The sequence below is a fragment of the Sinocyclocheilus grahami genome, unplaced genomic scaffold, assembly GCF_001515645.1.
Source record: "Sinocyclocheilus grahami isolate Dianchi unplaced genomic scaffold, SAMN03320097.WGS_v1.1 scaffold545.1, whole genome shotgun sequence".
Lineage (NCBI taxonomy): Eukaryota > Metazoa > Chordata > Actinopteri > Cypriniformes > Cyprinidae > Sinocyclocheilus > Sinocyclocheilus grahami.
Window position 1 is genome coordinate 413,062 of NW_015505724.1, and position 9,732 is coordinate 422,793.

A 9,732-nucleotide genomic window follows, 5' to 3' on the forward strand; every position below is an offset into this window, starting at 1 on the left:
TACACAATACACATTTCAGAGCAGCTTTACAGAAAATCATGATGTTGATGTTAATGTTTAATATCTTATTCTTACTATCTTCCTTTATAGTCACATTTAGCAGATTAGAGCTGGTCGATAATTTAGTTTACATTTTGAGATGATACAAACAATTGAGCAGCTGACATTTGCTACAGTGTATAGTAAATATCAGCCAACTTTATATAAAGAGCTGGCTGATAATATAGTTACATTTTGTGATGACATAAATATGACAGTGCCAACATTCAGGATGCTGAGATTGTATTCATACTACATGCATACAGGATTGACGGGTTTAGAATGACCCACGGTTTACTGTTGCATGTGTGAAAAGCCCTTGTCCTGCCTCTAGTGGACGACGCAGACCATTACATCAAGATGTTGGCTCAATCCCAGTTCACATGCTTTTCTAAGTATGAAAAGTGTGTTATGTGCTGATGTATATTTGAAAATTATCCAGCAGCGCTATGCTGTCCAAGAACCTTTGGTGTACTGTTTTCAGTATCCTATGATATGATCTTCTGGCCTAAATGAATGAACATAGTGTGATATTGATCAGGATATCACATCTGGTGGGAAGCAGGAGTTGTACTCTGTCCAGCAGTCAGTAGTAGGCAGTGGGCTGAAGCACGATCATGTCTTTCTTGTTAGCAGGTCCATGTGCTGGCGCGAGTTTCCTCACAGTCCAAAAGACATGCTGCATCGGTGAATCGGACCCGATACATTGCCCACAGGTGTGAGTGAGTGAGTGTGTGTCTGTGTGACGCTGGGACAGACTCCAGCATTCTCACTGATATACAGAGGACAAGTGATGCTGCTGATGGTCCAGTTCACACCTTCAGTGAAGCAGTTCATGATAAACACTAGTGTTACTTCCAACATTTTACAACTGATGAAGACACTTGGATAAGTGCTGGACTCTACCAGTACTCTTTTTTTTTCTTCTTAACATGCTGCTTTTCTTTCTATGCGTTCATTTTTACAATATTTTATAAAGTTTATGCTTAAAACATGAAGAAATCATTTCATCAGTGATGCAGTTTTTTTGTGACAAGTAGAATCATTTGCAGCTGTTTTGAAACTACATAATTTGTGCATGTTCTCCTCTTTGTGAGCCCTTTATTGACAGCAGTCTGTTTCCATGCTGATGGTTGATGCTCGCAGACTGTCACGAATCCTTCAGTGCATCTAGTAGATGCTATAAACTGAGACGGTCTCTGCTGTGAGCTGCACTAATCAATCCACACTGAAGCATGTGCTTTCAGCTTGAAGGTGCAGTGAAATATGGAGTGAATATGATGGTATCTGCATGCTACCTCTGTCTATGACACAAAGCACTGATAGGGTCTAATTGGTGTTCCTTTATTAGACAACAGATTCCCACAGTAAAGGGTGTTTTCTTCCATTTAGAATGCGAATGCAGGAGACCGGAAACACACGCTCATGCAAACTTCACAGCATTCCAAAGTGTGTGACCAATAGAAGATTGCTAAATTACGATTTGACCTCTTAGTTGAATTAAAAGAATGCAAACTATAAACCTGCATGATTGCAGTGAAGAGCAGAAGAATGCATGTTTTTACACGTTGGATGTATTATACGTTGAATTACACAGTATGACATCATTATTTCGACCGATGCAGTGTTGTTAGAAATTTTGCGTTCTCAAGTCTAGTGACATTTTAGTAGAAACAAGAGCGTTTTATTTTAAATGATATTGAATGTAATGCATAAGCAGTGTATTTAAGGTAATATTAGACTAATGTGGTCATGTTTTCTGGCCCTTGTTAGAATTCTGACTGCTTATTATTGGAAACAGCCAAAAAAAACTTTTAACAAAATTACAAGTGCTTTAGCCTTGAAGTAATGAATGAATGAATGAGCTAACCTTTCTGCATCTTGAGAATGTGCTCTTTTGATGAGACCAAAATGCAAACACCTGAACAGCTATAGCATATTTTCAAGCTAACAAACACTCTTCGCAACCTCATTTAGCAATACCCTAGCATAATAGGGGCAGGATTTTAGGCAACAATCACTCACATTTTCTGCAAATGTAAAAATCTACTTATTACACAAAATAAAAAAATAATAATTAATACGTCTCCAGAGGCAAAACTTAACTTTTTCATTAAACTCTTGTTTCCTCACAGCAGTACACTTTTCCCTGTCTACCTTTAGCTAATAAAAACGTTGTAAGAACATTGTTTTTGAATGTTATTTAAAGGTTACAAAAATGTTTCTTGCAACATTCTACCAACTTTATTTTCACCCATAATAATAACATTTTTGGAATGTTTATTCATAATATTCTAAGAACGTTAAAATGTCCAGTTTTCTTGTCGTGATTAGAACGTTATTTAAAGGTTACAAAAAACATTTCTTCGAATGTTTATGTACAAAAGGACGTTCTGAGAATGTTGTTCTAAGAACATTTTCTCAGCGTTGTGAGAATGTTCATCAAGTACAAATAACATTCCCTGTTAGCTGGGCATGTGCCATCAGATGTCTCTCAGCCAATCACACCAATATCAAACGAAATGCTCTGTTTCTCAAACTGCTTCTGTTGTGAATCATTGCAATAATGGCCATTTGGAGGAGTACTTGAGCCTTACTGATGGGTCTGATGAGAAAAGCTGCTTTGCATGTCTTTGTTTACTGCAAGAGCGCACTATTTTTCAATGCAGTAGAATTAATATACACTGTGGTTTATGTACATCACATCGTAGTATTGAGGATGAGGGAGTCACTCCCTTCTGACAGCTGAACCACCAGAGTATTGTCAGCAAACCATTTGCAAGTTCAGTAGTGATGTTGTTGCCAGGCAACCGGCATTCAGCATGTATAGGTGGAGATCTCTTCATGGATGCAGTAGCTGAAATGCACTCCTGCAAAAATCCTGCAGCAAGGAGCACCTGCGCTCTGGAAGTTCACTCTTAGAGCCAGCAAATGCATATCAATATGATAAATATGCTGAGGTGCATGTCAGAGACTCCATCCTCTGGGTGTTTGCTGGATCTGTATGTGAAGAGGCTGAAGCTGATGCAGTGAGGGTGGATCTGGAGCTGACCTGGTTTCCTTATCAAAGTGGCTGAATGCTGTAGGAATCTCCTCCTGGATACACAGTGTACAGGGTTTGGCTGTGAGCTCTTGAGGATGCTTTGGGTTCTTCACAGCCGCAGAAGGAAGCAGAAAGCTGGACGGTTGGACTGTCAGGTGTGTTTGGCCCATCAGATTCATTGCAGCATTGCACGACCTGCAGACATCATGTAACACACACAGAGATCTTCTCTGCTGCACGAATCTTTGGCTCGCGTCTCTCAGGTGAAAACGGAGGTTGATCATTTTGCCATCTGACTGAGCGTTTAGCCCTGAAAATGTCAAGATTTAAAGCTCTGTGTTTGGATTACTGGCAGTTTTTGTGCCTGCAACCTAATAGCGCATTTTTCAAAAGGTAAGTATGAGTTGCCTGTCAAATAATAACATTTTGCATGCTCTCAAAATAATTCTGGATTGACACAAGCAGAATGTATATTGAACAGACAATCATAATTGGCCACACTATTAGCACAGTTGTTTTGTGTTTTAATCCTTAATCAAAATGACTCTTCAGCTGGTGTCACCTTGGCCATGTGGGCTACTGGTTAATGTTAACCAATATGTTTAGGCACTGCTTTCAGCTGGTTATGGTTGGTAAAGCAGTCCTTCTGAAATCTTGCAAATGGTTTATTCAGTAATCTGGTGCTTTTGTCGTTATTGTCACCGCAATAATAGCAAGTAATGCTAGATTTGAGAAGGGATACATGCACATGCTCTATCCCGATCAAAAAGCCTCCTCAGAAGTGGGTGCCGGCAGTGTTTCGGGAGGAGAGTTAGTCCTCCAAGATCCACTGTGTGCTCACATTCAGCTCTGACTCTGTGCTTGTACGGATCGGCCACTTTTCATCATCCAATCAATCCCAGATGGATAACATCGTCTCGTCCTACATATTTTCTTATTAGATATTCTGTTTGACTAAAATATACCACATTACGGAATTAAGATGGGCCGTTTTAACTCACGGTCAAATGTAATTTTATTTTTAGAGGTAACACCACAGTTCTCTGAACTACTACAGCATACTGAGGGTCATAAAGTCTGTACTGTTTGGCTTTAGTGGTGATCTGTAAGTTAAATTATATCAAACATTACTTGAAGAATTTTAGTCATTTGAATAGAAGTTTTCTCACAATGTTATTGGCACAACATAAACTCCATTCTCCATTTCTGGTGCAGGGGTTTCTAACAGTCTTTGACAGACATAAAGAGAGATAATTATTTAGAGGAGGTTTCTGGAAGTGTGTATGGGATTGTGGGATTTGAAGGTGTTCTGTGAATATGTGGACCATAAGATCAAGACTTCCTATCATAAAGGGTTCTGGTGGTCAGACTAAACAATTCTAAGCATACAGAGGGAGGAATCCAGTCAAGTCAAGTCACATTTATTTGTCTAGCGCTTTATATAATACTGATTGTGTCAAAGCAGCTTTACAGTGTTAAACAGGAAAATAGTTTGTCAGTAATGCAAGAAGACAATAACAATAACAATAAGTCATTTTCCAGCTAAAGTCAGTTCATTGATGATTCAGTCATCATCAGTTCAGCTCTCTTCAATAGTGTCTGTGCAATCAGTCAAGAGTCTCCAACTAAGCAAGCCAAAGAACCCAAAACGCCATCGGTGTCAGAAATGGAGAAAAAACCAGGCTCAGTCAGGGGGCCAGTTCTCCTCTGGACAGACCAAACCGGCATGGTGTGCTTTAATTCCAGAAGGACAGATAACAGCTCCAGTAACATGAGATTTTAAAGGAATGAGGTCTTCTAAAATCCCCAAATACTGCACATTTAAAAGAAAATGTTCTACAGTAGACACCAGTGAACGTTTCTTACTAAGAGTGTGGCATCTGTCTTTATTACAACAGGCTGCCTGTTTGTGGGTGTTCGGGACAAATTGTGTCGAATCCCTCATATGTGCTCCAGTGATGTCAGGCTGTCCAGGGAGATAGGCTTTTATAGATTTTTGAGTTTGAGTCTCACGTCCGGCAGGAATTGTCGTGTGGGGGAGTGAATAACCAGTGCTCTCTTCATCCTCAATACCACAACTGAGGTGAGACCCTTGAGCAAGACACCGAACCCCCAACTGCTCCCCGGGTGCTCCGGGTGTGTGTTCATGGAGTGTGTGTGTTTGTTCACTACTCACTGCTGTGTGTGTGTGTGTGGAATGCAGAGCACAAATTCCCAGTATGCGACACCATACTTGGCTACACATCACTTCACTTCTTCTTCTTCTTCTAATATAGAACAACAATTTGATGTATAATGGATCACAGGTTGACTCAGAGAAGACAGAGAGCGTATAGGACCCAAGTGCAGCATAAAACATTTAATAAAAATTCATCCAAATATGGGGAAACAAGAAACAGAACTGATGACAACACATGCCAAACACCCAAGACAGACAACACCAGACACCAAGATGAGCAGCTAACAAGGAATAAATAGCCTACACTTGGGAACTAATCAAGGGAATGAGACACAGGTGAGAGACATGAGGGTTTATGACAGAGACTAGCGCTGCGTCTCAATGTGCCTACTTATACTACGCTCTTAGAGTATGTACTCTTATGGTGAAGAAAAAGTACACACTTTTGAGTGTGTAGAGCAGAATTTAAAAGTTAATGGGCAAACAGGTGTTTATAAATATAAATAAATAATAACAGGTGTTATAGGTGTGAAATATAACACAGATAATAATTTTTTTTTTTACCAGGTTAAATGTTGATTATTAGTAAGTCAAACTCCTTTATCTAAACCTCTCTGCTTAACCGTCGGTCGTGCGCATCCACCATGTTTGTAGTTTTTTTAACACTTTTTTTTTCGTGTTTGTAGTTTTGAACTGAATCCTTCGCCAATGCACAATGGATTGTGGGTAATTTTAGCCATCAGAGTGTGCACAGATCCACACTTCAAAACGATTTTTTTAAACCTGAAAGAGTAGACCATCCTGGGATTTTTGGTATACTCTTTTCAACATACTATGCTTTGGGACACACTTATTCAAATCTCACATACAGTTTAGGATGGATAGTATGAACATTGTAACGCAGGGTAGAAAAACTAACTGACTGACAAACTGACTACAAACAGAAACAGGAAACTATGAAAACAAAACAAGCACAAAATAAAAGTCCAAATGGGCATGTGAACACAAAATAGAGCACACAATAGAAAACAAAAGGCCCAACAGAGAACAAGGCAGATGGCAGCATACAATTAAAATTATATTTTTACAATCACAGATAATTAGAATTCTATTTTTTGATTACAGTAATGAAAACTTGGGGGCAGTGTTGGCTTAACTGTTATCAAAATAAATATTAATGGTTCTAAAAAAGGTTGATTTTCACAAAATATAATTTCATATTTTATTTCTTTTATTTTGTAGATATTTTACCAGTTTACATTTCCCCACAGGGAAAATGTTAATGAATATGGTAAACAGATACTTTCATACTGATGTTCTTTAATTTATTTTGAGTTTGTTTGTGAAGCAAATTCAAGCAAAAACTCCATTTGAATGTGAATTTCTGTGAAGTAGATGATGTTTGTGAGAAGTCAGTAGAGATGCAGCGTGACACTGGAGACCTCAGATAACTTGATCTACTCATCTGAGACAGCAGACAGCATTACTTATTTACTGACTGTCCCAGCCTGCAGCAGATTGGGCCAGCACACAGCTCATAGATCATTCAGTGCTGCCGTCTGATTGTTGTGTTGAAGGGGCTTTAGTCTTTGGCTGACATCAGTGGTCTTCTCTGAGCTCCTGTGTGCTCCCCGGGATGTGAGTGTGCCTCTCTTTTCCATTCATTGAACACATAATCATAGTCTGATGAAGGTTGAGCTTACTAGACTTTAGTATAATGAAAAACAGCTTTGTTAGACTTTGCCTAATCCTTCATTTTCATCATGAGTAGACTGTGTTCAGTCAGCTTTCTTGCTCTTGAAAGCTAATCAATCATTTGTCTGTATGTACGCATGGCATTAAAAGAGAATGCTTTTGAAAATCAAACTGCTTAAAGTTTACTTCAGGAAATATGGTATTTGATCACTGCTAGGTCCATCCACTTTCAGGTAATGAGTCTGCACTGACCACCAGTAAATAGGACTAAAGCACGAATAACAGTCCAGTAATAACATGTGCCTCAAATATGAGCAACCAAAGCTCATGTGGCTTTGCCTCAACAGATCTAGAGATTGGACACATATTTTGTTCAGTCATGAGACTCTAGATAGCGCAGACTGATAGGTCCAATATGCAATCTGCTAGATATCACATGATCATTACATGGCACAAGCTGATTGGTCTGTATACTGCATCTGCAGACATTGAGCTCGCTGCTTGACATTTCAATAGCTTGGTTCTGTGTAAGCTAGGGTGACCATACGTGCCATTTTCCCAGGACGCGTCCTGGCCAGGATTTCTATTTCATGTATGCTATTTGTGCAGTAGCAGTATGTCTTACAAGCCCACAGGGAATATTTAACACAATTTAAAATCAATTAAACAGAACCAGCAGCTAGTCAATAAAACCCATCATAAACTAACCTTATCCAGCATGGAAATGCATGCTTATTTAAATCTATGTAAAATAACACCCTCATCGAATATTAAACAGCATATAAATCAAAACTGCCTAACTTAAAGGCGCAATAAGAGATCTTGGAAAATGCTAACTTTAGCCTGATAGCACTGAAAGCGAATGTCCCACCCTCCCTGCAATCGCCGTCCAAAGCCACGCTCCCTGAATGCATATACGCTCACTCACAGACCAGAACACCAGAGACAACATTACTACAATAGGCTACATCAGTGGTTCCCAATTCCAGCCCATGTTCCGAAGTGAAGTAAACTTCAACGGATTTCCCCCGCTCAGTGAGGAGGGAGCAATGAACACTGTGTAGGGATCATATCGATCGGAACACAGTTCATGCACATAGCTCACTTCTAACGAGCTGGTTATCTGAATCGGGTGTGTTAGCTAAGCGAGACATTCAAAATATGCAGAGCGGGGGGTGCAAGGACTGGATTAATCGCTGGGCTACATCATGCGTCATTCACCATTTAGAAAACTTTAAAAGTACTACAATACCAGGAAGGAAGATCGGGTTGTTGATGTTTGCTTGCCATCCTCGCTCTGTCTGCACAGCGTGCGTGAACGCGCTGATGACGTGTCCTGTCTGCGCGAACCAGGTGCGCAGAGGTATGCAGATACATAAGTTGACAGGCAGGTAGGAAAGCTTATTAAAATGCTCGGACCAAGCGTTTTGATTGGACGAACATTTCTTGGTCCTACACCTTCCACAGAATATATAAATACAGATGAATACATTTAGACCACTTAACTTAATGATTGCTATCGGGATATGAAGAGACTTTCAACCAGCATAACAAAAAATGTTTCTGAAGACAATCACCTATTGCACCTTTAAGCGAATGAAATGTCTGCCCAGGAAGTGGTGTAGGACTGTGCAAGCTTTGGGGGTGTTGAAGGACTCGATCTACTCCATCTATAATTTGATCATCGTTCTGAATCTGATCCAGACATAATGGCAAAAAAAAAAAAAGTTCTCAGCTTTTTGTAAAATATTTTGCTATTTTTATTAAAATGTACCCATATTCAAGTGTAAATATTACTAAATATTAAAAGTATACAATATTTTGTGAAAATTATCAAACATGTTGGCAGTGGTTGGCAACTTTTAAAAAAAAAACACTGGTGGAAATAGTGAAATCTTCACTTTGTGAAGTGAAAATTAAACAAGCCGTTTGGATTTTCAGTTTGATTTATTTTATCCTTGTGATCCATTTGATCCTCCCTAATCTTTCTTGAACACATGACACATGAAAACTGATATCTCAGGTGATTGTTACAATCCCAGTGTATTATTACAATCTGGTTTCTCCAGCTGAATCTCATATAGTCGTGATAGTCATGTGGCTGAGTGTTCTGTAGAGCTGCAGTCAGCAGCATTCAGACTGACAGGAAACAGCTGGAACACTCGAGTGGACAGCACTGTTAAGAGTGCTGTGTGTGAGTGTATGAGTGAGTGTGTATGTGTGTGTGTGAGTGAGTGTATGAGTATGTGTGTGTGTGTGTGTGTGTGTGTGTGTGTGAGTGAGTGTATGAGTATGTGTGTGTGTGTGTGTGTGTGTGTGTGTGTGAGTGAGTGTATGAGTATGTGTGTGTGTGTGTGTGTGTGTGTGTGTGTGAGTGAGTGTATGAGTATGTGTGTGTGTGTGTGTGTGTGTGTGTGTGTGAGTGAGTGTATGAGTATGTGTGTGTGTGTGTGTGTGTGTGTGTTTGTGAGTGAGTGAGTGAGTGAGTGAGTGTGTGTGAGTGAGTGTATGAGTGTGTGTGTGTTTGTGTGTGTGAGTGTGAGTGAGTGTATGAGTGTGTGTGTGTGTGTGGTGAGTGGGTGTTAGTGTGTGTGTGTGTGTGTGTGTGTGTGTGTGTGTGAGTGTGAGTGAGTGTATGAGTGTGTGTGTGTGTGTGTGTGTGAGTGTGAGTGAGTGTATGAGTGTGTGTGTGTGTGTGTGTGTGTGTGTGTGTGTGTGTGTGTGTGTGTGTGTGTGTGTGTGTGTGTGTGAGTGTGTGTGTGTGTGTGTGTGTGTG